This window comes from Schistocerca serialis, chromosome 2 (genome assembly GCF_023864345.2).
Source record: "Schistocerca serialis cubense isolate TAMUIC-IGC-003099 chromosome 2, iqSchSeri2.2, whole genome shotgun sequence".
Classification (NCBI taxonomy): domain Eukaryota; kingdom Metazoa; phylum Arthropoda; class Insecta; order Orthoptera; family Acrididae; genus Schistocerca; species Schistocerca serialis.
Genome location: NC_064639.1, coordinates 756053670 through 756078789, shown reverse-complemented (window position 1 = coordinate 756078789; position 25120 = coordinate 756053670). Strand labels below are relative to the sequence as shown.

Below are 25120 nucleotides of genomic sequence, written 5' to 3'. Positions count from 1 at the left end.
AGGTGTATGCTTGCACAAAAAATGCACTATCTAAGTATCATTACAATCTATTTATTGGTTAAAAATACGAGCCCCTGACTAGCAATCCATTCTGTGAAAACCGCACATAAAAAAAAAATGGTTCAAATGGCTCTGAGCACTATGGGACTTAACATCTGAGGTCATCAGTCCCCTAGAACTTAGAACTACTTAAACCTAACTAACCTAAGGACATCACACACATCCATGCCCGAGGCAGGATTCGAACCTGCGACTGTAGCAGTTGCGCGGTTCCGGACTACAGCGCCTAGAACCGCATGGCCACCGCGGCCGGCGAAACACAATTAGCTCTTTATTCACATGAAGTGATGAGTGCTATTGACAAGGGATCTCAGATCGATTCCGTATTTCTGGATTTCCGGAAAGCTTTTGACACTGTACCACACAAACGGCTCGTAGTGAAATTGCGAGCTTATGGAATATCGTCTCAGTTATGTGACTGGATTTGTGATTTCCTGTCAGAGAGATCACAGTTCGTAGTAATTCACGGAAAGTTATCGAGTAAAACAGAAGTGATTTCTGGCGTTCCCCAAAGTAGTATTATAGGCCCTTAGCTGTTCCTTATCTATATTGACGATTTTGGAGACAATCTGAGCAGCCGCCTTCGGTTGTTTGCAGATGACGCTGTCGTTTATCGACAAATAAAGTCATCAGAAGAACAAAACAAACTGCACAACGATTTAGAAAAGACATCTGAATGGTGCGAAAAGTGGCAGTTGACCCTAAATAACGAAAAGTGTGAGATCATCCACATGAGTGCTAAAAGGAACTCGTTAAATTTCGGTTACACGATAAAATCAGTCTAATCTAAAAGCCGTAAATTCAACTAAATACCTGGGTATTACAGTTACGAATAACTTATATTGGAAGGAACACATAGAAAATGTTGTGGGGAAGGCTAACCAAAGACTGCCTTTTACTGGCAGGACACTTAGAAAATGTAACAGGTCTACTAAGGAGACTGCTTACACTACGCTTGTCCGTCCTCTTTTAGAATACTGCTGCGCGGTGTGGGATCCTTACCAGATAGGACTGACGGAGAACATCGAAAAAGTTCAAAGAAGGGCAGCACGTTTTGTATTTTCGCGAAATATGGGAGAGAGTGTCACAGAAACGATACAGGATTTAGGCTGGACATCATTAAGAGAAAGACGTTTTTCGTTGCGACGAAATCTTCTCACGAAATTCCAATCACCAACCTTCTCCTCGAAATGCGAAAATATTTTGTTGACACTGCCCTACATAGGGAGGAACGATCACCTAGATAAAATAAGGGAAATCAGTGCTCGTACGGAAAGATATAGGAGTTCATTCTTTCCGCGCGCTATACGGGATTGGAATAATAGAGAATTGTGAAGATGGTTCGATGAACCCTCTGCCAGGCACTTAAATGTGATTTTCAGAGTATCCATGTAGATGTAGATGTAGATGTAGAGAGGGAAAGGGCCAACAGCAAACTTATAAATGAGCTCCGAGACAGGGACGGGAAAACTCACAAAAAAAAGAGCAGAAATAAAAGGGCACATAGATAAATACTTTTGTCTTCCAAAGAGAAGAAACAAAAAATGCGTCAGTTGCAAACACACTGCAGCAAAGAAGAGGGTTGCTAACAGTTGCAGACAGGGCGTTACTGACGGAGAACGTTGATGAAGAAGAAGTAAAAGACGTAATCTAGAGCAGAGCCAGAGGGAGAGCGTCAGGTGCTGACGGCATCCCGCTCGAGTTCTACCTCGCCTGCTGCGTTATCGTAGGAGGACAAATCGTGGAAATGATCAACGAGACTTTGAGTGTGGGAGAAATTCCATCTCCACTACTGGAAGGTACAATAACATTCGTCCCAAAGAACAAAGGTGCCCGCCACATTGAAGTATTCGCGCCAGATCACGTTCCTCAACGCTGACTACAAACTGATATCAAAATGTGTCGCAAATAATGTCAAAACCGCGATGAAGAAAGAGATAAGCACGTGGCAGGCGAGCGCAGTGTCCGGCACAAGCATTTTTGACGCCACCTGCACATACAGAGATCCCAGAGTACAAGGAGCCACAGCCAGAATTCCAGCTGCCATAATATCAGTTGACTTTCACAAGGCTTTCGACAGGATCGATCCCAGTTAGCTGATGACACGCTCACGACGCTCGGTTTCGGGGGAAAAAATAGCGGAATCATCGACAAGATAGTAAGGAATGTAAGGTCAAAAATAGCTGTAAATGGATGGATCACCCAACCCGTAAAGCTAAACAGATCAATGAGATTGTCGATGGCGCTCTCTGAAGTAGTCCTGAAACCACTGCTGCGAAAAATCGCGAACAGTAGCCTACGTGGCCTACGCAGACGACATGGTATTTTCATTTAAGAACAAGAAGACACAGCCAAAATACGAAATCGTACAGTATTTTGAAGACGCGTCAGGCACAAAAATCAATAAAACGAAAATAGTACTACTACCGATTGGCAACGAACAACTAAACGCAGCTGATCAGTGGTACGTGGTAGTAGAGAGACATAAAGTACTCCGTACAGCCATACAGCCCTGTCCTCTCAAAATAGCCACTTACAACTGGAAATACGTGCTACACACTATATGGGTTCTCGTCAGAATACACTGAAACACAACGATCCTGTCGAAAGCCTAGGACCTCACGCAAATCCTCTGTATCTCAGGGGAAATATCAGAGCGCTAAGGGCCCCGTCCACTATCTCTTAAGGCGAAAGGGTAACATTTTAAGCGGTGCAAACAACGTGCTCGCTGCCGGCACCCGAAGGGGTATTCGGCCTGGTGGACGTATGAACCAAATGTGCCGCGCTGCTACTGAAACGGACACCCGCCATGCAGTACAAAAACTCATGAAGCGCCAAAGCAGCGTTCTGGAGAGATTTAGGCCTGCATCAGGGGAAGCGCCGGTAGACACCAGTCACATCCTGTATAAACACGACACGTCAAGCAGCTCTGCCTCAGCAAGAACTGCGCTATTACCATCGTACCCTGCCCCAGCCACACAACTACAAAGAAAATATACACAGCCCTGAATAGGAAGCCAACGAGGAACAAAATTGAAATTAATTTTCCCGAATATAATTGGTCAGAAATACGGGAAAACATCTCCGAAAGCGTGATATCAAAACACGCCAAAGAGACAATCCTGTAAACCAAAGGCTGGTGCAAACAAAACAGATACCAACAGAAATGCGAAGCTTGTAACAGTGTGGGCACCCTGGAGCATTGTTCCACATGCCAAAGCAGTCTCAAAATATGAAACACGTGTCAGAAAATGGTGACAGAAATAAACATGACAGGCCCGAGGACCGTCAAAACCACAGCACTCACTGCTCCAGACACAAAACCCTTTCCTTGTCCAAAACGAATGGCAACGCTATGGATCCTTGCAATGACAGGTCAACGCAATAATTGCCAAGAAACACACGGACCTCCTAGACTTCCTGATGACACTCTGGGAAGGGCACAAGCGAGAATCAGCACAGGAAGTATCAAGAAATCTTCCAGAATTTCCTTCGGATACCGCTGGAGACATTCATCAACAACTCCCTTCCTAGAGACATGTGACCAGCAGTATGACCCTCCCTTCCCCCAACACAGCCACTCAACAAAACCAAGATGAAAAACTGCAGTAAAGTGTCAGTGAAAATGTTCCGAGTCTCTCTTTCTTACTTCATATATCGCAATATACACAGTATAAATCGTGATCCATCAGTGTTCAGCGCTACAGTTCAAAGGGTACTGCCGTGAACTCAAGTGTGTGCCAACCAGGAGCAGTGTACATGCGTATATTACCAAATCCAATGCACTCCGTCTTCAGGCCACGAGTGGCCTACCGGGACCATCCAACCGCCGAGTCATCCTCAGTGGAGGATGCGGATAGGAGGGGCGTGGGGTCAGCACACCGCTCTCCCGGTCGTTATGATGGTATTCTTGACCGAAGCCGCTACTATTCGACCGAGTAGCTCCTCAATTGGCATCACGAGGCTGAGTGCACCCAGAAAAATGGCAACAGCGCACGGTGGCCTGCATGGTCACCCATCCAAGTGGCGACCACGCTCGACAGCGCTTAACTTCGGTGATCTCACGGGAACCGGTGTATCCACTACTGCAAGGACGTTGCCCACCAAATCCAATATTGTGTAAAATTTGTGTCTCCACCATTTTTCCTTTGCTTATTGTTATGTATTATTTATACTGTCTATGACCCCCCCACCCCCCAATGAACCAAGGATCTTGCCATTCGTGGGGAGAATTGCGTAAGTCAGCGAAACAGATAGCCGTCCCGTAGAATGCAACCACAACGGAGGGTTATCTGTTGAGAGGCCAGACAAATATGTGGTTCCTGAAGAGGAGCGTCAGCGGCAGGAACCTTTTCAGTAGTTCCAGAGGCAACAGTCTGGATGATTGACTCATCTCGCCTTGTAACACAACCAAAACGGCCTTGCTGCGCTGGTACTGCGAACGGCTGAAGGCAAGGAAAAACTACAGCCGTAATTTTTCCTGAGGGCGTGCAGCTCCACTGTATGGTTATATCGTGAAGGCATCATCTTGGGTAAAATATTTCAAAGTTAAAAAGGTCCCCCTTTCGAATCTTTGGACGGGAATTACTCAGGAGGATGTACTTATCAGGAGAAACAAAACTGGCGTCCTACGGATCAGAGCGTGGAATGTAAGCTCCCTTAATCGGGTAGGTCGATTAGAAAATTTAAAAGGGGAAATGGATAACTGAAGTTAGATATAGAGGGAAGGAATTAGTGAAGTTCGGTGGCAGGAGGAACAAGATTTCTGGTCAGGTGAATACAGGGTTATAGTAAATACAAAATTGAATAGGGGTAATACATATGTGGGTTTAATGATGAATGAAAAATAGGAACACGGATAATTGCTACGAACAGCATAGTGAACGCATTCGCATTATTGTAGCCAAGATAGACACGAGGCCCACACCCACGACAACAGTACAAGTAGACATCTTGTGCCTGAGGCTCAGCTTAAAATGAACATGTTTTACGACACAAGATTTTAAGACCTGAGGATGTTGAAACCGGTTGTCTTAAATAAAGAAATATTTTATGCGATCCTGGCTGTTGAGGATTTTTTACAATTAAAACACATCACCTTTCGTCATAAGAAAATTCAATGAAAGGCAGCAATCGATCCGGACAAGTTCATCGTGTCATTACCTCTTCCGTCGTTGATGCAGTGGATGAACCATCAGAAATCATCGACGGCGGACGACATTCGGCTGGTGTTGGGCGAGTCACAGTAATGTCACGCCGTCAGGGTCGGTTCAAATGGTTCAAATGGCTCTGAGCACTATAGGACTTCACTTCTGAGGTCATCAGTCCCCTAGAACTTAGAACTACTTAAACCTAACTAACCTAAGGACATCACACACATCCATGCCCGAGGCAGGATTCGAACCTGCGACCGTAGCGGTCTCGCGGTTCCAGACTGTAGCGCCTAGAACCGCTCGGCCACCTCGGCCGGCGTCAGGGTCGGTATAAGGTATACATGACACAAGCAGCCGCTTGCGGCGCCAAGCTGAGAGGGTAGCTAAGGTGTCACAACTATAAGATTTCTGTCATAAGGCAATTAGCAGTTGCCGCTTAGAACGCCAGGCAAGCTCAAATGCAAGATATGTATACAACACATTTCACAATTACACTCCTGGAAATGGAAAAAAGAACACATTGACACCGGTGTGTCAGACCCTCCATACTTGCTCCGGACACTGCGAGAGGGCTGTACAAGCAATGATCACACGCACGGCACAGCGGACACACCAGGAACCGCGGTGTTGGCCGTCGAATGGCGCTAGCTGCGCAGCATTTGTGCACCGCCGCCGTCAGTGTCAGCCAGTTTGCCGTGGCATACGGAGCTCCATCGCAGTCTTTAACACTGGTAGCATGCCGCGACAGCGTGGACGTGAACCGTATGTGCAGTTGACGGACTTTGAGCGAGGGCGTATAGTGGGCATGCGGGAGGCCGGGTGGACGTACCGCCGAATTGCTCAACACGTGGGGCGTGAGGTCTCCACAGTACATCGGTGTTGTCGCCAGTGGTCGGCGGAAGGTGCACGTGCCCGTCGACCTGGGACCGGACCGCAGCGACGCACGGATGCACGCCAAGACCGTAGGATCCTACGCAGTGCCGTAGGGGACCGCACCGCCACTTCCCAGCAAATTAGGGACACTGTTGCTCCTGGGGTATCGGCGAGGACCATTCGCAACCGTCTCCATGAAGCTGGGCTACGGTCCCGCACACCGTTAGGCCGTCTTCCGCTCACGCCCCAACATCGTGCAGCCCGCCTCCAGTGGTGTCGCGACAGGCGTGAATGGAGGGACGAATGGAGACGTGTCGTCTTCAGCGATGAGAGTCGCTTCTGCCTTGGTGACAATGATGGTCGTATGCGTGTTTGGCGCCGTGCAGGTGAGCGCCACAATCAGGACTGCATACGACCGAGGCACACAGCGCCAACACCCGGCATCATGGTGTGGGGAGCGATCTCCTACACTGGCCGTACACCACTGGTGATCGTCGAGGGGACACTGAATAGTGCACGGTACATCCAAACCGTCATCGAACCCATCGTTCTACCATTCCTAGACCGGCAAGGGAACTTGCTGTTCCAACAGGACAATGCACGTCCGCATGTATCCCGTGCCACCCAACGTGCTCTAGAAGGTGTACGTCAGCTACCCTGGCCAGCAAGATCTCCGGATCTGTCCCCCATTGAGCATGTTTGGGACTGGATGAAGCGTCGTCTCACGCGGTCTTCACGTCCAGCACGAACGCTGGTCCAACTGAGGCGCCAGGTGGAAATGGCATGGCAAGTCGTTCCACAGGACTACATCCAGCATCTCTACGATCGTCTCCATTAGAGAATAGCAGCCTGAATTGCTGCGAAAGGTGGATATACACTGTACTAGTGCCGTCATTGTGCATGCTCTGTTGCCTGTGTCTATGTGCATGTGGTTCTGTCAGTGTGATCATGTGATGTATCTGACCCCAGGAATGTGTCAATAAAGTTTCCCCTTCCTGGGACAATGAATTCACGGTGTTCTTATTTCAATTTCCAGGAGTGTAGTAGCGAAAACCGACGCAGGTGAAATTGTACGGGGACGACTGAAAAGAGCTTGGGGGGGGGGGGGGGGGTTGCGGAGAGGCTCCTAATAAAAGAAAGTCGCTTGTGTGAATAATGTTATCGAACCAGTCCTGGACGTCATCATGACAGAGCACCTGAAGTTCCGTAAGATCTGTGTGCAGTGGGCTCCCCATAGCATGATGGAGAAGCAGAAGTTGAACAGAAATTTGACAAATTGTAACAACTTGAATGGTATCGCTATCAAGAATCTCGTTCCCTGTTCCACACTGTCACGGAAGATGAAACATGGTGTCAGCTTCTTGATCAGGTGAGCAAGCGTCAAAGCGAACAATGCAAGCACATGGATTCACCCCCAGTGAAAAAATCCGACGCCGTACACACCGGCTCCGGGAAAGTCATGATGCCCTTTTTCTTTGACTGCAAGGACCAGCTACTTATTGGCTTTTTGGGACAAGGCGCCAATTAACGCACAGAGGCATGTGGACACTTTGCAAAAATTGAAGCACGCCGTCAAGCCCAGGCACCTAGGAATGTTGAGGGGTAGTATAATTCTGACGCAGGATAATGGCCGCCGGCGTGTTGCCAAGGCTGTTCCGACTACAACGCACAAGTTTCGCTGGAAAGCTCTTACATGTCCTCCACGCAGTCCCGATCTCTCCCCATGCGATTTCCGTACTTGGGAACCCTGAAAAAAGACATTCGTGACCGCCGACTCGCTTGGGACGAAAAGGTGCACGCCTGGGTACTATCATGGTTCCACAGGCAATCGCAAACATTTCTCCATGATGGCAATGACCATCTTGGCTCACAGTAGGATAAATGTAATAACACTTATGGCGATTAACTCTGAGATAATAAACAGTTTAATTACTTTTTCCATCTGTCTCGCTTTCATTTGACTGCCCCTTACATTTAAATGTTCCCTTTGCGTGAAATCCAATGGATGCAGGCCCTGTGAACGGATAGGCCATACTATCGGACCTCCTCGAAGAATTCATCGCCCGGTGAGGTAGAGTCGCACGATCTGTAAGAAATAGTCTGATACCCTGTCATGCGTAAACCACAGTCGTCTTCTTTCTTCTAGGGCAGGGGCGGGCAAACGTTGCACGCGGCTCACGAGCGCATAGCGCTGCACGTGTGCTGCTCGCGTGCAGGCGTCGACCGGGGCTGTGGCGACAGCCGACAGGTTGCGGCAGTGTAGCCGTAGTGCCAGGCTAAGCTGCGGACGTTGATGCGAAGCGAGCACTATGTAGTGAACGTAGTATTTCAAGAAACGGAGAAGTGGAGATTTGCTATCTTTTAAAAAGTAATGGGAGAATCATTTTTTCTTTGTGCAAAAACGTGAAAATTCGAAATGTTTAATATGTGGCAGTATTCTCGCTGGTCAACGGAAGTTTGGTATTGAAAGCCATTATAATAAATTTCACAAGGACGAGTACAATTTATTGTCGGATTCTGAGCGGATGGGGAATTGACTGAGCTTAAGAAGAGCGATCTGACTATACCAGATGAATCTGTCGTAGTTGGCCGGCCGGAGTGGCCGAGCGGTTCTAGGCACTACAGTCTGGAACCGCGCGACCGCTATGGTCGCAGGTTCGAATCCTGCCTCGGGCATGGATGTGTGTGATGTCCTTAGGTTAGTTAGGTTTAAGTAGTTCTAAGTTCTAGGGGACTGATGACCACAGCAGTTAAGTCCCATAGTGCTCAGAGCCATTTGAATCTGTCGTAGTTGCTGTTGTCACGAGAGATCGGCGACTTTCTCTCGTCATGTCTCTCATCTAACTGATTTAACATTTTATGGAGCACTGTTTTCAAGTTTTCAGGACGACAACAATAATGGCCCAGCGGTATGTGCAAGTTATAAGACTGCGCTTAATATAGCGAGAGCTGGAAAACCATTTGCTGAATTAATAAGTCTCGGTTAAGAGCAAACATCAGTGATGAAAATTTACGTAAGTGTTTGTGTTTGTCTGTATGTAGAAATTTTGTTCCAGATATTAAACTATTGTAAACTCCACCTGTGATAATTAAATAAAACGTATCGTAGGTAATAGGTACTCTTTCAAGCCATGATTTCTTTCAAGCACTCCTACTAACCTTATTCATTCACTCAATAAAGCAAGCTAGGAAACAAAACGCATTACAGAGGAAGGAGCGGACAGAGGGTATGGTGGGGATGGGAGATAAGCGGGTGACCAGCTTGCCCCTGTGTGCACGCGGAACACCTGTTAACTGCACGCGTGCAAGTGCACCGCACATGTGCAGAATTCCTGCTCGCCCCTGTTCTAGGGTAACGTTCTCCAATAGCACTGGCAATTCATCGCCCAGAAATGGGTGGTACACAGCACCTATTAATTTGTTCGGGAAGGTGATGTGATTGATGTTTTAGAGCGCTAAACGATGAGGTAATCAGTGCCGCGTTTGGTGTGTGGCACTATAAGTCTGTCACCGATAATTTGTGCGCATATATTGATACTGAAGCGATCTTGATGCCTCAGCTCCATCTCTTGTGAATCTTGCACCGAATATCTGCATATTACTCACCACAAGTAAAACGGCCCGTATCTCATCGGGTATGGTTTCCGGACATACTTATAATTATAGGAACTTTTCGTCTATTTTTGACCAATATTACCTGTCGTTTGGTACCTCTTATTCACAAGCAGACCGATGACTGGTTTGACGCACGCTACTCTATCTTGAGCAAGCCTCTTCATGTTCGAATAAGTAGTGTGTGCAAACTACAGCCATTTGAACCTGCTTACCCTACAATTCCGTCTATTACCAAATCGACTATTCCACTATGCCTTAAAATGCGTCATATCAACTGATCCCTTCTTTTAGTCCAGTTGTGGCATAAATTTATTTTTTCCAAATTCGATTAAATTGTTTTTGATTTCGTTGATGTTCAAGGTATATCCTCCTTTCAAGACACTGTCCTTTACGTTCCACTGCTCCTCCAAGTCTTTTGCTGTCTCTGAAAGAATTACAACGTCATCGGCAAATCTCAAAGATTTTATTTCTTCCCTATGAGGTTTAATTTTCTCTAGAAATTTGACTGAATCTTCTCATTTTGAAAGAACTGATGGGTGATCTGTTTAATTATTAAAAACCGTTCAACAGTCAAGATCCCATAAAATATTTTTTTTTATTTAAGACAAACGGTCTCAACAGACTATGCTGTCTTCTTCAGGTCTTAAAATCTTTTGTTGTAAAACCTGCACATTTTACACTAACTTCACGCATGTTTTGATTTGCAATAAAAGATTTTAAGACCTGAAAAAGACAAGAATAGTCTGTTGAAACCGGATGTCTTAAATTTAAAAAAAATATTTTACGCTGTCTTGGCTGTTGAATGGTTTTTAACTCTACAAATTCCTCCTTGGTACTGATTGAATAACGTTGGGGGTAGTCTACATCCCTGTCTCGCTCCCTTCTCAACCACAGCTTCACTTTCTGCCCTTCAACTCTTAATTTGTGATGCACTCTGTAAAAAATAGCAGTTGTGTGGTGAATCTTTCTGCCATACCTGCAATCCAACTTCCTCTGGCTGCACAGTGATATTCCAACCAGAATTTTTCAGTAACTCCAATGATAAAGTCTGCTATAGTCTATCCCGTGGAAGGTTTCGGACTGACATAAGTGTCAATGCTATTTTCAAATAAAAATTGTCTGTATCAATATTCTACAGCAGTACAAGAAATTTTTTGGAAATTTTTAGTAAGGTCTTACGGGACCAAACTGCTGAGGTCAGCGGTCCCTAAGCCTACACACTACTTAATCTAACTTAAACTAACTTACGCTAAGGATAACACACACACCCATGCCCGAGGAAGGATTCGAACCTCCGACGGGGGAGAGCCGCGCTAGCCGTGATTAGGCGCCCATAGACCGCTAGGATATCCCGCGCGGTGCAGTACAGGACACATGTAGATATAATAATGTGCTAAGTGAGCAAGGCAGTGGTAGTTCAGGTTCCAAACAAACAAACAAGTGTTCATAATTCCGACAGTATTCTAACACTACATGCTGGAATTGCGTGTGTCACAAGCTGACAGTGGGTATAAGTTACTGAAAGAGCAAAAGTATTTCCATTAGGTAAAAAATTGATGTTAACTATATTTTTACTAGTTCCAATACTCTTCAAATTCATAAATTGTCAACACACTGCATTGCACTCCACGTCAGCTACTAGAAAAGTAATTACTACTCAGTAGCTGGCACATCTTTTTTAATCTCAATGTTTTTATGTAGACTTGTAAATCCGTTAAAAAGCATTATTAAGTATAATCGAATGTGTACTGAATTCAGATATTAAAAACTGTGTTCAGTACGCTATTTCATCGAAGTGTCATGTCGTTTCCACTGTGTGACAGCAAAATTACTGTCATCAGCAGAAGTCGACAAACGTTTCGTACTACAAGATAAAGTGAATACCCTAGCATGGAGTCAGTATAACTTTTGGATGACCTCGAAAAGTAGTTGAAAGTGGAAAGATGAAAGATTAGCAACCCTCGTTTACTACCTATATGAACTTAAATTGGATTCTCTGGAGGGAAGAAAAAACTCTACGCAAAACGCTGTTGAGAAAATTCAGTGAACCGGCAATTACGATAGACAGCTGGATCACCAACGCATATCTCGTGTAAGGATCACGACGTCCTCAGCAGACGTGTATAGACAGAGGTGTTACGCATCTCACATACGGACGAAACGAGGGTTGCTATGTTTTCAACTACATTCAACTACTTTTCAAAATCATGCGAACATTATAGTGACTCCACACAAGAGTAATAGCTTTATCTTGCAGTACAAAACATTGACATCCTCTGCTGATAACTCAGCGGAAACTACAGGACACTTCGATTAAATAACATACTGAAGAGTAGTTTTAACATCTGAATTCAACACACATTCGATCAGACGTACTAAATCTGTTGACTGAGCCGGCCGGGGTGGCCGAGCGGTTCTAGGCATTACAGTCTGGAACCGCGCGACCACTACGGTCGCAGGTGCGAATCCTGCCTCGGGCATGGATGTGTGTGATGTCCTTAGGTTAGTTAGGTTTAAGTAGTTCTAAGTTCTAGGAGACTGATGACTTCAGAATTTAAGTCCCATAGTGCTCAGAGCCTTTGTTGACTGAATTGATAAATTTACATAAAAAAATGTTGACGTTAGAAAGGAGCTGTCAGCTACTGGGTAGTAATTTACGTTTGATATGGTACGTCAGGCAAAACGGACTACGTTGGTCATCAATAATTCACGAATTTGAAGAATATTTGAGCTAGTACAAACACACTTAATACAATTATTTAGCCTGATGGAAACAATTGTGCACTCACACACACACACACACACACATAGTCAGCTTGCGGTGTCAGAATACTATCTCCGTTCTGAATGCATGTTTGTTTGGAACTGTCGCTGCCTTGCCTGATTCGCATATTATTTTATGCCACTCGTGTTTAATACTGCTACAGAAAAAAAATACAGATAATTTAAACATGGAAATAGCATTGCGACATTTAATGTGAGCGTCCACTGTTGTGTTCTAGGCACTTGCCCATGCATGTAGGCAAGTGGGACGTGTGGTGTCACATGTACATATATCGTCGGCCAGAAGCTCCATAGAAATACTAATTACACCAACATGGCGGTCCGAAGTAACAAGAAATGAAAGAATTTATTTCTACTCATTCAAGAACAGTCTCAAAGATATACGAATTGTCTTGGTAATACAACAACAATTAGTAGCCGAAAACATAGATATAAACAAAATATATAATTTTACTCTATGAAAGCAAGGGGAAACAACAGCCATAATTTGTCCGTGGGGCATGCAGGTCTATTCCGGGTGTGAAATAGTTTTCCATTCGGATTTCCGGGCGGGAACTACATAGGAGGAGAACGTCACCAGAAGGAACAAAACTGATGCTCTGCGGGGAGGAGCGTGGGCAAGTAGGTTAGAAAATTTAAAAGGGAAATAGATAGGTTTAAGTTAGATGCAGAGGGAATTAGTGAAGTTCAGTGGCAGGAAGGACAGGACTTCTGGCCAGATGAATAAATGGTTATAAATACAAAATAAAATAGGTGTAATCCAGGAGTAAGTTTAATATGAATAAGAAAATATGAATGCCGGTTGCTACTACGAACAGCATAGTTACGCATTACTGTAGCCAAGACAGACACTAAGCCTACACCGACCACAGCAGCGCAAGTTTATTTGCCAGTTAGCTCCGCAGGTGATGAAGAGATCGAATAAATGTATGAAGAGAAAAAAGAAATTATTCAGACAGTGAAGGGAGGCGAACGTTTAATTGTGATAGGATTCTGAAATTTGACAGTGAGAGAAGGAACAATAGTAGGTGAAAATGGTCTGGGGGAATTTTGCACAGAGCATAATTTAATCATCGCTACCACTTGGTTTAAGAATCATGAAAGAAGGTTGTATCCGTGGAAGAGACCGAAAGGTTTCCGACTGGTTATGGAATAGCAATATAGAGATTTCGAAACCAGATTTTAAATTTTAATGTATTTCCAGGGGCAGATGTGGACTCTGGCCACTATTAATTAGTTATGAGCTGTAGATTAAAACGGAAGAAACTGCAAAAAGATAGGAAATTAAGGAGATGGAAACAGGATAAGTTGAAAGAACGAGAGGTTGTCGAGAGTTTCAGAGGAAATATTAGGCACCAGTTGACTAGAACTGGGGAAGGAACACAGAAGAAGAAGAATAGGTAGGTTTGAGAGATGAAACAGTGAAGGCAGCAGAGCATCACGTTTGTAAAAATACGGGGGCTATTAGAAATCCTTGGATATCACAGAACATATTGAATGTAACTGATGAAAGGAGAAAATATAAGAAGGGAAGGGGAATACAAATATCTAAAAAAAATGACTGACAGAAAGTGCCAAATGGCTAAGAAGGAATAGCTAGAAGACAAATGTAGGAATTTAGGAGCGTATTTCACTAGGGGAAGGATACATGCCGCCTACAGAAAAATTAAAGCGGCCTCTGGAGAAATGCGACTGTATTAATATCAAGAACTCACATGGAAAACCGGTACTGAGCAAAGAAGACAAAACAAAAAACTGGATGGAGTATAGAAGGTCTGTACATCGTAGCTGAACTTGAAAGCAATATTATAGAAAGGGAAGAGGACGTAGACGAATATGAGATGGGGGATATGCTACTGCGAGAAGAATTCAACGGAGCGCTGGAAGTCCTAAGTCGAAAAAGGCCCCTGGAGTAGACGATATTCCGTCAGAACTACTGATAGCCTTGGCAGAGCCAGCCATGACAAAACTGACCCCATCTGGTACGCAAGATTTATAAGATAGGCGAAGTACCCTCAGACTTCACGAAGAAAAATGGTTCAAATGGCTCTGAGCACTATGGGACTTAGCAGCTGTGGTCATCAGTCCCCTAGAACTTAGAACTACTTAAACCTAACTAACCTAAGGACATCACACACATCCATGCCCGAGGCAGGATTCGAACCTGCGACCGTAGCAGTCGCGCGGTTCCGGACTGCGCGCCTAGATTCACGAAGAATGTAATAGTTCCAATTCCAACGTAAGGGGATGCTGACAGATGTCAGTATTACCGAACTATTTGGTAAGTCATGGTTGCAAAATACTAACAAGAATTCCTTACAGAAAAATGGAAAAACTGGTAGAAGTCGACCTCGGTGAAAATCAGTTTGGATTCTGGAGAAATGCAGAAACACGCGAGGCACCCTACGACTTCTATTAGAAGATCAGTTAAGGAAAGAAAAACATACGTTTATTCGTGGCATTTGTAGAATCAGAGAAAACTTTTCACAGTGTTCGCTGAAATTATCTCTTTGAAAATCTGAAAGTAGCAGTGGTCAAATACAGGGAGCGAAAGGCTCTTCCAAACGTCTGCAGAAATCAGACGCCAGTTATAAGAATCGAGGGGCATGAAAAGGAAGAAGGGGCTGAGAAGGGAGTGAGACAGGGTTGTAGCCTATCCTATATATTATTCTTCTGTACACCGAACAAGCAGTAATAGAAACCAAGAAAAATTTGGAGCAGGAATTAAAGTACAGGGAGAAGAAATTTTAAAAAATGAGGTTTCCAGATGACATCGTAATTCTGTCAGAGACAGCAATGGTCTTGGATGAACGGAATGGACAGAATTTTGAAAGGAAAATATAATTTGAACATCAACGAAGGAAAACAAGGATAATGGGAATGCAATCGATCAAAAGCAACTAATGCTGCGGGAAACAAGACACTAAAAGTAGTGAATGAGTTTTGCTATTTAGGCACGAAAATAACTGATGACGGCCGAAGAAGAGAGGATATAAAACGCAGACAAGCGTTTATGAAGAAGAGAAATTTTTTAATATCGAATTAGATTTAGGTGGTAGGAAGTCTTTTCTGAAAGTATTTGTCTGGAGTGTAACCATGTACAGCACTGTGAAACATGGACGATAGAGAGTTTAGACAAGAAAAAAATAGAGGCTTTTGAAATATGGTACTAAAGAAGAAAATTGCGGAAAAAATGAGGAGGCACTGAAAAGAATTGGGGAGAAAAGAAATTTCTGACACCACTTGACTAAAAGGGGAGGGGGGGAGAGAAGGGGGCAAAAATCGTAGACCGAGACCAAGAGATGAGTACAGTAAGAAGATTCAGAAGCAGCAGTTATTTGGAGATGCAGAGGCTTGCACAGGATAGAGTAGCATCGAACCGAATGTTTTAATTGAGTGTTATTCTATATGTGATCTGATACAGCGTAGATCTGTCGAAACTGGTCATAGTAACAAAAATAATTGCTAGCAATCCTGGCAAACTTGATTCTTCAAGAATAATATAGGTTTAGTGCCACTTGTATGTTTACTAACGGGATAACCGTTACAGGATAACCGACCTGAGAGGAACAGACGCGGGTACAGACGTCTGCAGCATCGTCCCCTCTTTCACTCTTTCGCCTTCCCGTTGGGCGCTGACAGAGCTAGGCTGGTCTCCCGCTGTGGCGAGAAGTGCTCACTGCTTACTGCACGGCAGGAATGGCGGGGACGGACGCAGCATCTCCAGCTGCAATTACGTCCCACGCAACCCACCCCGCCTGCCCGTTCCCCTTCCCCCACTTTCTTGTCCAATTTCTCGCCACGGATGCTTCCACATCAACAGTGCCTCGTCTGGAGACAGTGACGCCAAATTTTTCGTCGCCTGTGAGAGCGTATTAGCGATGAAGGTAGTTATGTCTCACTGCCGGTAACCAAACACAGTGCTAAGGCTTTTGCTAGCAAAAATATTCTAGGTCAAAGACATGAAATATTCTTTCGTATCCTGTCGTATTTATTCGTTCCTTTTATCAAAGCTTACCGCAGTTACCTACTTTTCAGACCTTTTCGAGTTCTGAGCATTCTCCTTTAAGGACAGACATGGAGCGGATTTAGAGATGCGCTATTAGGATCGTAACAGGTCGCCACAGCCCATACACAAAGTGTAACAGAAACGTTTGGGGAATGTAAATGGGAACCGTTGGAAAAAAGGCGATGTCGCTCTAGAGAAATCCTGTGGGGTAAATTTAGATAGCTCGTATTCGAAGAAGACAGACAATACTGCTGCCCCCATCAAACATATCGCTGAGGGAGAATAAGACTGAAGCGCGTTTTTGGTCATCAGTCTTCTGACTGGTTTGATGCGGCCCGCCACGAATTCCTCTCCTGTGGCAAACTCTTCATCTCAGAGTAGCAACCTACGTCCTCAATTACACTACTGGCCATTAAAATTGCTACACCACGAAGATGACGTTCTACAAGCGCGAAATTTAACCGACAGGTACAAGATGCTGTGATATGCAAATGATTAGCTTTTCAGAGCATTTACACAAGGTTGGCGCCGGTGGCGACACATACAACGTGCTGACATGAGGAAAGTTTCAAACCAATTTCTCATACACAAACAGCAGTTGACCGGCGTTACCTGGTGAAACGTTGATGTGATGCCTCGTGTAAGGAGGAGAAATGCGTACCATCACGTTTCCGACTTTGATAAAGGTCGGATTGTAGCCTATCGTGATTGCGGTTTATCGTAACGCGACATTGTTGCTCGCGTTGGTCGAGATCCAATGACTGTTAGCACAATATGGAATCGGTGGGTTCAGGAGAGTAATACGGAACGCCGTTCTGGATCCCAACGGCCTCGTATCACTAGCAGTCGAGATGACAGACATGTTATCCGTATGGCTGTAACGGATCGCGCAGTCACGTCTCGATCACTGAGACAACAGATGGGGACGTTTGCAAGACAACAACCATCTGCACGAACAGTTCGACGAGGTTTGCAGCATCATGGACTATCAGCTCGGAGACCATGGCTGCGGTTACCCCTGACGCTGCATCACAGACAGGAGCGCCTGCGATGGTGTACTCAACAACGAACCTGGGTGCACGAATGGCAAAACGTCATTTTTTCGGATGAATCCAGGTTCTGTTTACAGCATCATGATGGTCGCATCCGTGTTTCGCGACATCGAGGTGAACGCATATTGGAAGCGCGTATTCGTCATCGCCATACTGGCTTATCACTCGGCGTGATGGTATGGGATGCCATTGATTACATGTCTCAGTCACCTCTTGTTCGCATTGACGGCACTCTGAACAGTGGACGTTACATTTCAGATGTGTTACGACCCGTGACTCTACCCTTCATTCGATCCCTCCGAAACCCTACATTTCAGCAGGATAATGCGCGACCGCATGTTGCATGTCCTGTACAGGCCTTTCTGTACACAGAAAATGTTCGACTGTTGCCCTGGCCAGCACATTCTGCAGATCTCTCACCAACTGAAAACGTCTTGTCAATGGTGGTCGAGCAACTGGCTCATCACAATACGCCAGTCACTACTCTTGATGAACTGTGGTATCGTGTTGAAGCTGCATGGGCAGCTGTACCTGTACACGCCATCCAAGCTCTGTTTGACTCAATGCCCAGGCGTATCAAGGTCTTTATTACGGCCAGAGGTGGTTGTTCTGGGTACTGATTTCTCAGGATCTATGCACCCAAATTGCGTGAAAACGTAATCACATGTCAGTTCTAGCATAATATATTTGTCCAATGAATACCCGTTTATCATCTGCATTTCTTCTTGGTGTAGCAATTTCAATGGCCAGTAGTGTATCTGTTGGATGTATTTCTGAAGTATACATAGAAAGTCATTTTCGTTCCGGCATTCACTGTACTCTGGCTTGCAGTGTACGCTCTAAGGCAAAAAGGCTTAAAAATACAAAAGGCGAAATGCCGGTGGATGAATTTCTGACGCTGCAGCGCAATTTCGCAGCACAGTTCAAATGGTTCAAATGGCTCTGAGCACTATGCGACTTAACTTCTGAGGTCATCAGTCGCCTAGAACTTAGAACTAATTAAACCTAACTAACCTAAGGACATCACACACATCCATGCCCGAGGCAGGATTCGAACCTGCGACCGTAGCAGTCCCGCGGTTCCGGACTGAGCGCCTAGAACCGCTAGACCACCGCGGCCGGCGCAGCGCAGTTGGCAAGGATATTAAACAGGGCTCATGTCGATACAAGGGCATAAAGGCCTTGCGAATTTCATTCCGTGTTCTCAGTTGGACAGTAACTATGCCTCGCAGACAGGCGTGTGAATCACGTACGCAGATCTCAGCAGTTGAGCAAGGGTATGTAGGTGGGTCGAAAGAAGCCGTTTGGAGCAATAGGTGAATACTCGAGAGCGATGCCACTATTCGACAATGTTGGCGATCACAGCGTCAAGAAGTGTGCGACCAACCTAGAGACACGACAGAACGAGAAGACCGAGGCGCTCAAAACCCCGGATTCGTCATCATCATCGATCCGATGCGCAACTGGCGCTTCACAAGGGCCATTAATAGGCGGCTCACAGAAAGGGAGCTAAGCTCACGGCACTCCTTGCCGAGCTACCATTGACCTGTGTACACCAACGACAATGGTGTCCGGCACATTCGGCCTGGAATCCCGCTGACTGGAGTAGGTCTGTCTTCAGGGATGAGCCCCCTTCGAACTGAGCCCCGATGAATAGCGAAGACATGCCTGGGGGCGCCCCGGACAGCGGTGGGATACCTGCCTGACAACTAGGAGTGATCGTCTGGAGCGCCACTTCATTTCATAGCAGGACCCGTTTGGTTGTCATCCGTGGCACCCTTACAGCACTGCGATTCGTTGATGACATTATACGCCTCGTTTTGTTGCTCTTCATGGCAAACTATCCAAGCTATGCAAGATAACTCCCGCCCGTACACGGCGAGAGTTTGTACTGCTTGTCTTTGTTCTTGCCATAGACCAACTTACTTGCACAATTTGTGTAGCTCTTGTGTTGGAATAAATCATCCATTTTTTTGAAGGTGCAGTCATTTTTTTGACTGTAGATAACAGTTGGTCACACTGTTATGAAGAGTGCTTCACGCGCTGTGTGTAAATATGCGCACGCCGCGCTGAGGCGCTTAGTCTTGGCTTGACAGCCGTTGAGAATGGAGCTCCCGTTGGATGTTACCGCCAAGTACGAATTGCGCGCAGTTATTCGGTTTTTGAACGCAAGGGGCACTGCGCCGATTGAAATCCATTGCCAGTTGACGGAAGTGTATGGTTAGTCGTGCATGGATGTAAAAAATTTTCGTAAGTGGTGTAGAGAGATTGCAGCTGGTCGGACCGAAATTCACGACGAACAAAGGAGCGGGAGACCGTCAGTTTCTGAGGAGACAGTGTTGAAGGCTGAGCAAAGCATGCGTGAAGATCTGCGGATCACCCTGGATGATCTCTGCACGTTGGTTCCTGAGGTTTCCCGAAGTACCACTCGCAGAATTTTAACGGAAGCATTGAAGTACCGGAAGGTGTGAGCAAGATGGGTGTCACGCGTGCTGACTGAGGACCACATGCGGCAACGAGTTGATGCTTCCCGCGCATTTCTTCAGCGCCTTGCAGCCGAACAGGACAACTTCCTGGACTCAAATGTCACGGGTGACGAAACCTGGGCATACACCACTTGACACCTGAGACCAAGCAACAATCACGCCAGTGGCGGCATCCTTCTTCGCTAAAGCCGCGGAAATTCAAACAAACACAGTCTGGCGGTAAAGTCATGACAACCGTTTTTTGGGATCATAAAGGGGTATTGTTGGTCGACTTTATGCCTACTGGGACCACAATTAACGCTGACAGGTACTGTGGGACTCTGAAAAAACTCAAACGGGCAGTTCAGAACCGGAGAAGAGGAATGTTGAGCAAGGGCGCACACATTCTCCACGACAACGCTCGCCCACACATCGCTCGGCAAACCGTTGCTCTCCTGCAACAGTTTCAGTGGAACACAATCACGCACCAACCCTATAGCCCTGACTTGGCGCCCAGTGACTATCGCCTGTTCCCTAGATTAAAAGAACATTTGGCCGGAAAGCAGTTCAGCTCCAACGACGAGGTGAAAGATTAGGTTCACAACTTTCTGAACACCATGGCGGCGAGCTGGTATGACACGGGCATACAACAACCGCCACAGAGACTACAAAAATGCATCGACAGAAATGGTGATTATGTCGAAAAGTAGCTAAATGTTCAAGCTGTAAACTGATGTAAACCATTGTAGAAATAAACAGGTCTATGTACTTATAAAAAAATATGAGAGCTTACTTTTGGGATTACCCTCGTAGAAGCGCGTGGAGAAGCAGTACACAATACGAAAAAGCTTTATTGGCGCACATTCATTTAAAGTGCAAAGTTTTTAGAAAAGCAGGAAGGCACTAGAAAAACTGACAGAGTTTCAGCTGTGATGTTCCACAGAGTTCCCCTGAGGAGACAAAAACTTGATTCGACTACCAAATGATAACTGACTGATCAGGACCTACTGTGGCTACTGCAATACCTAATATTCCAGGTCGCTTATCTGTATCTAAGCGAACTTCTCTACTGATGCACTGCTTCACTGATCTAACGTACACTTGAATTTTCTGTTGTAAAATTGTCTTTTGTTTTACGTATAAACGTAAGACGAGAGATTATGACGCCAGGCGATCAAGAGACTGAAATGCCGCCTGGTGGCGTTGCCGGCAGGAAACGCCGAAAGCGTATACACGGAACAGAGGTGAATGGTGAATCATTATAGCGATGATATGGACCGCAAGTAGGTAATTCCAATGACAAAAGAGGCGACTTTGACGAAGGGCACGTTGTTATTACCTGGAGCCTGGGAACAAGCATCTCGAAAGCGCTAAGATGATCAACTGTTTGCGTGCTACTGCCGTGAGCATCTGTGGACAGCGGTTGAAGGACGGTGAAACCACAAATGGGCGACAGGGTGTTGGACTTCAACGCCTCATCGCAGAACGTGCACGTTCGAGGCTTGCTCACTCTGAAAACCGGGATTTGTGGCAATCCGTTCCAGATCTTGCGACAGATGCTGGTGTAAGTATAAGTGTTTCGGAGCTCTCAGCCCAGCGCTAACTGTTGAACATGGGTCTCTGCAGCAGACGATATCTACGTGTTCCCCCGTTGATTCAATGACATTATCAATTTCTACTGCAGTGAGTACAAAATCATCAAGATACGACCGTGGATCAGCGGAACCTGTCACCTGGTCGGATGAATCATATTTCCTATTACATGGTTGTGTCTGGATACGTTGTCATTCGAGCATACAGCCTCTTGAAACACGCACAGCGCCACAGACACAGGCCGGTGTGGGCGGTGTTGTGGTATGAGAGATATTCTCCTGGGCTTACAGGGGACCTGCAATAGTAATCTAAGGCACCAGGACAGCTCGTGGTCTAGTGACGCCGGCACGGTAGCTCAGCGTGCTCGGTCAGAGGGTAACAAAAAACTGAGTGAACGGATCAACGAAGAACCTAAATGGGTACCATCGGACGTCCGCCCCGAACAAATTCAACGAACAATATAGAATCAAATGATCTTAAAAAAAAGTGGCTAGCGTTGCTGCCTCTGGATCATGGGGTCCCGGGTTCGATTCCCACCCGGGTTTGGGATTTTCCCTGCCCGGGGACTGGATGTTTGTTTTGTTCTCATCATTTCATCATCGTCATCATCGTCATTCGTGGCAGTGGGTAGAATGGTCTGTGTACACAACTTGGGCTGTGTAAAAATTGGGACTTTGTACGGACGCTGATGACCGCGCAGTTGAGCGCCCCACAAACCAAACATCATCATCATCACAGCGGAGGGCTACGTGAAAGTTACTGCAGACCACCTGCATTCCTTCTCCGACAACGATGGTATCTTCTAGAGTGATAACTGTCCGTGTCACAAGAGCAGAGTCCTGCTAAGTGGTTCGAGGAGCATGATAACGAACTCACGCTGATGTCTAGGCCACCAAATTCGCCTAATCTGAAACCGATGCAACACTTATGGAACGCTATCGGGCGTCAATTACGCGCTCACGAACCACAACCCCGTAATTTACGGAAACTTCATGACCTGTGCTATAGATCTCTGGAAACCACCAAAGACTCGTTCCGTCCATGCCATGCAGAATCGTCGCTGTATTGCCTTCCACAGGGGCGTCAACATGCTATTAAGAAGGTGGCCATAAGGTTTTGGATCTTCCGCGTATTACGATGTAGTCACAAGCAGCTCATCAGACAACTGGAGGGTATACGAGATCTTGGCGTTTTACTACTGTCTAATGTTTGCACACGTCGGACTTATTAAATTATGTTGCGATGGCGATACATGATGGTTAGCAACGGTGCCTGATACGTTACTAGGATACAGCTTGGATGGAACATTACTGCTGCTTCGAGCCAATCACCGAGCGGGGTAGCGCAGTAGTTAGCACACTGGACTCACATTTGGGAATACGACAGTTCAAACCCGCGTCCGGTGATCCTGATTTAGGTTTTCCGTGATTGCCCTCAATCGCTTAAGGCAAATACCTGGATGGTTCCCTCGAAAGAGCAAGGGCACTTTCTTTCTCCATCCTTCCCTAATCCTAGCTTGTGCTCCGTCTCTAACGATCTCGTTGTCGATGGGACGTTTAACACTGATCTCCTCCTCCTCCTCGAGCCAGTCAGCACCGTCTGACAATCAAGACTTCCATTTCCAAGGTTCGTAGCAGCAAGTGGATTGCGTCACCAAACCTTCGGTCACACTACCACAGCACGTTTAGTTCTATGCACAGATGTTTCTCAGAGCACATCTCCTGCTCGCACGCAACGCACGGAAATGATAACAGAAACGTGGTATTATAAAAGCGACGTTGTAACATTATAAACTTCTTAGCATGTTCTAGCAAAATAGGATTTGTGTTACTAGTCTTATAAATTCTGACAGATTTTAATAGAGTGGCATCCAGGGAAACACAAATAACTATTATTCGCACGCGAAAAATCGTTGCATAGTGTACAAAATTGCGATCGAATGCTAAGCCAGTTCTCATAAATTAAGTAAAAATTTCAAAGCCAGTTTGTAGGACATGAAACAGTTAGCAAGAGAGACACGCGACCCGTAGTAAATTTATTTTTCATGTTCGGAATATAAGGAAACAGTTAGATAACCTATTTCGTTTACAGAGTAACCACCTTCAGATCTAAAAAAAATGGGACGAAACGGATAGGAGCAAGGAAATCACGTTGAATAAAGGGATATTCTTTTTTTAAAAAAAAAAAAAAACAGTTTACAAACAAGGTAGGAAGACGTACCACATATCATAAAGCATATCATCAGATGTAACCAATATGGGCGGATTGCAAACAGCAAATTGTCAAAACGTTCAAAATGTGCCTAGTTCACTACCACCGTGATAAATTACGAGCTCTCTGAATTCTTTATATTGCAATCAAAACAAATATATTTATGGTAAAACAACAATTACTTGGGAAAACCATAAAATCATAAACCGCATGAAATTAGCCCATATTGTCACCTTAGTGGCACGTGCAAACCAGCAGCGTTGAAGCCCTTTTGCATCATCTACAGACAGCAGGCAGCTGCATGTTTGACGGGAAAACAAACGGCAGCTGTTCGCGCTGTGAAACCGACAGAGACCCAGACACGAATAGCACAAGAATTGGGAAAGGAATCAGGATTTAGGCTAAAAAAAAATAATCCTAAGTGTAGTGTGGTGTGGTGTGGTGTGTGTGTGTGTGTGTGTGTGTGTGTGTGTGTCTATGCGTGCGTGTGTATGTGTGTGTCTTTGTGTGTGTGTGTGTGTGTGTGTGTGTGTGTGTGTGTGTGTGTGAAAGTATATTATTTTACGAGGCGAAATTAAATGGAGCTACACAGTAGACTGGGGGAAGGAAGGAAGGAAGATTAGGGTTTAACGCCCCGTCGACAACGGAAACATAGAGACTGGACACACGCTCACATTGTTGCAAGAATGGGGAGGAAATAGGTCTTGCCCTTTCAAACGAACCCCCCCGACATTAGCCTGGAGTGATTTGGGGAAATAATGGAAAACCTAAACCAGGATAGTCGGACGTGGATTTGAGCCGTCGTCCTTGCGAAGGAGGGTTAGAGGGTTAGAGGGACCCCCCCTTGGGCGAAACGATAAAATACCTGACGGCTTACCAGAGAGGACATTATCATCGTTGATAAAGAACGTCCGTCCTCAGAGACCAAAAACAGGAAAAGTTAACGTAATATTGGTAAACTGCAGGAGTATCCAGGGCAAGGTTCCTGAATTAGTATCTCTTATTGAAGGAAATAGTGCGCATATAGTATTAGGAACGGAAAGTTGGTTAAAACCGGAAGTGAACAGTAACGAAATCCTAGACACAGAATGGAATATATACCGCAAGGATAGGATAAACGCCAATGGTGGAGGAGTATTTATAGCAGTAAAGAATTCAATAATATCCAGTGAAGTTATTAGCGAATGCGAATGTGAAATAATCTGGGTTAAGTTAAGTATCAAAGGTGGGTCAGATATGATAGTCGGATGCTTCTATAGACCACCTGCATCAGCAACCGTAGTAGTTGAGCGCCTCAGAGAGAAC

At 45.5% G+C, this 25120-nt stretch overlaps 1 protein-coding gene across 2 annotated transcripts in view; it reads right to left on the bottom strand.

Moving 5' to 3' along the window:
• Positions 1–25120, bottom strand: part of LOC126457953 (multiple inositol polyphosphate phosphatase 1) — a 311376-nt gene that overhangs the window by 164703 nt on the left and 121553 nt on the right. Inside the window, exon 1 of one of the 2 annotated variants that reach the window (XM_050094685.1) lies at positions 16046–16173. The exons of the other annotated variant lie outside the window; for it this stretch is intronic. The gene's annotated coding sequence lies outside the window, so the exon portion shown is untranslated. Of the gene's footprint in view, positions 1–16045; positions 16174–25120 lie in introns of those variants that run through there. 2 annotated transcript variants of the gene reach the window in all.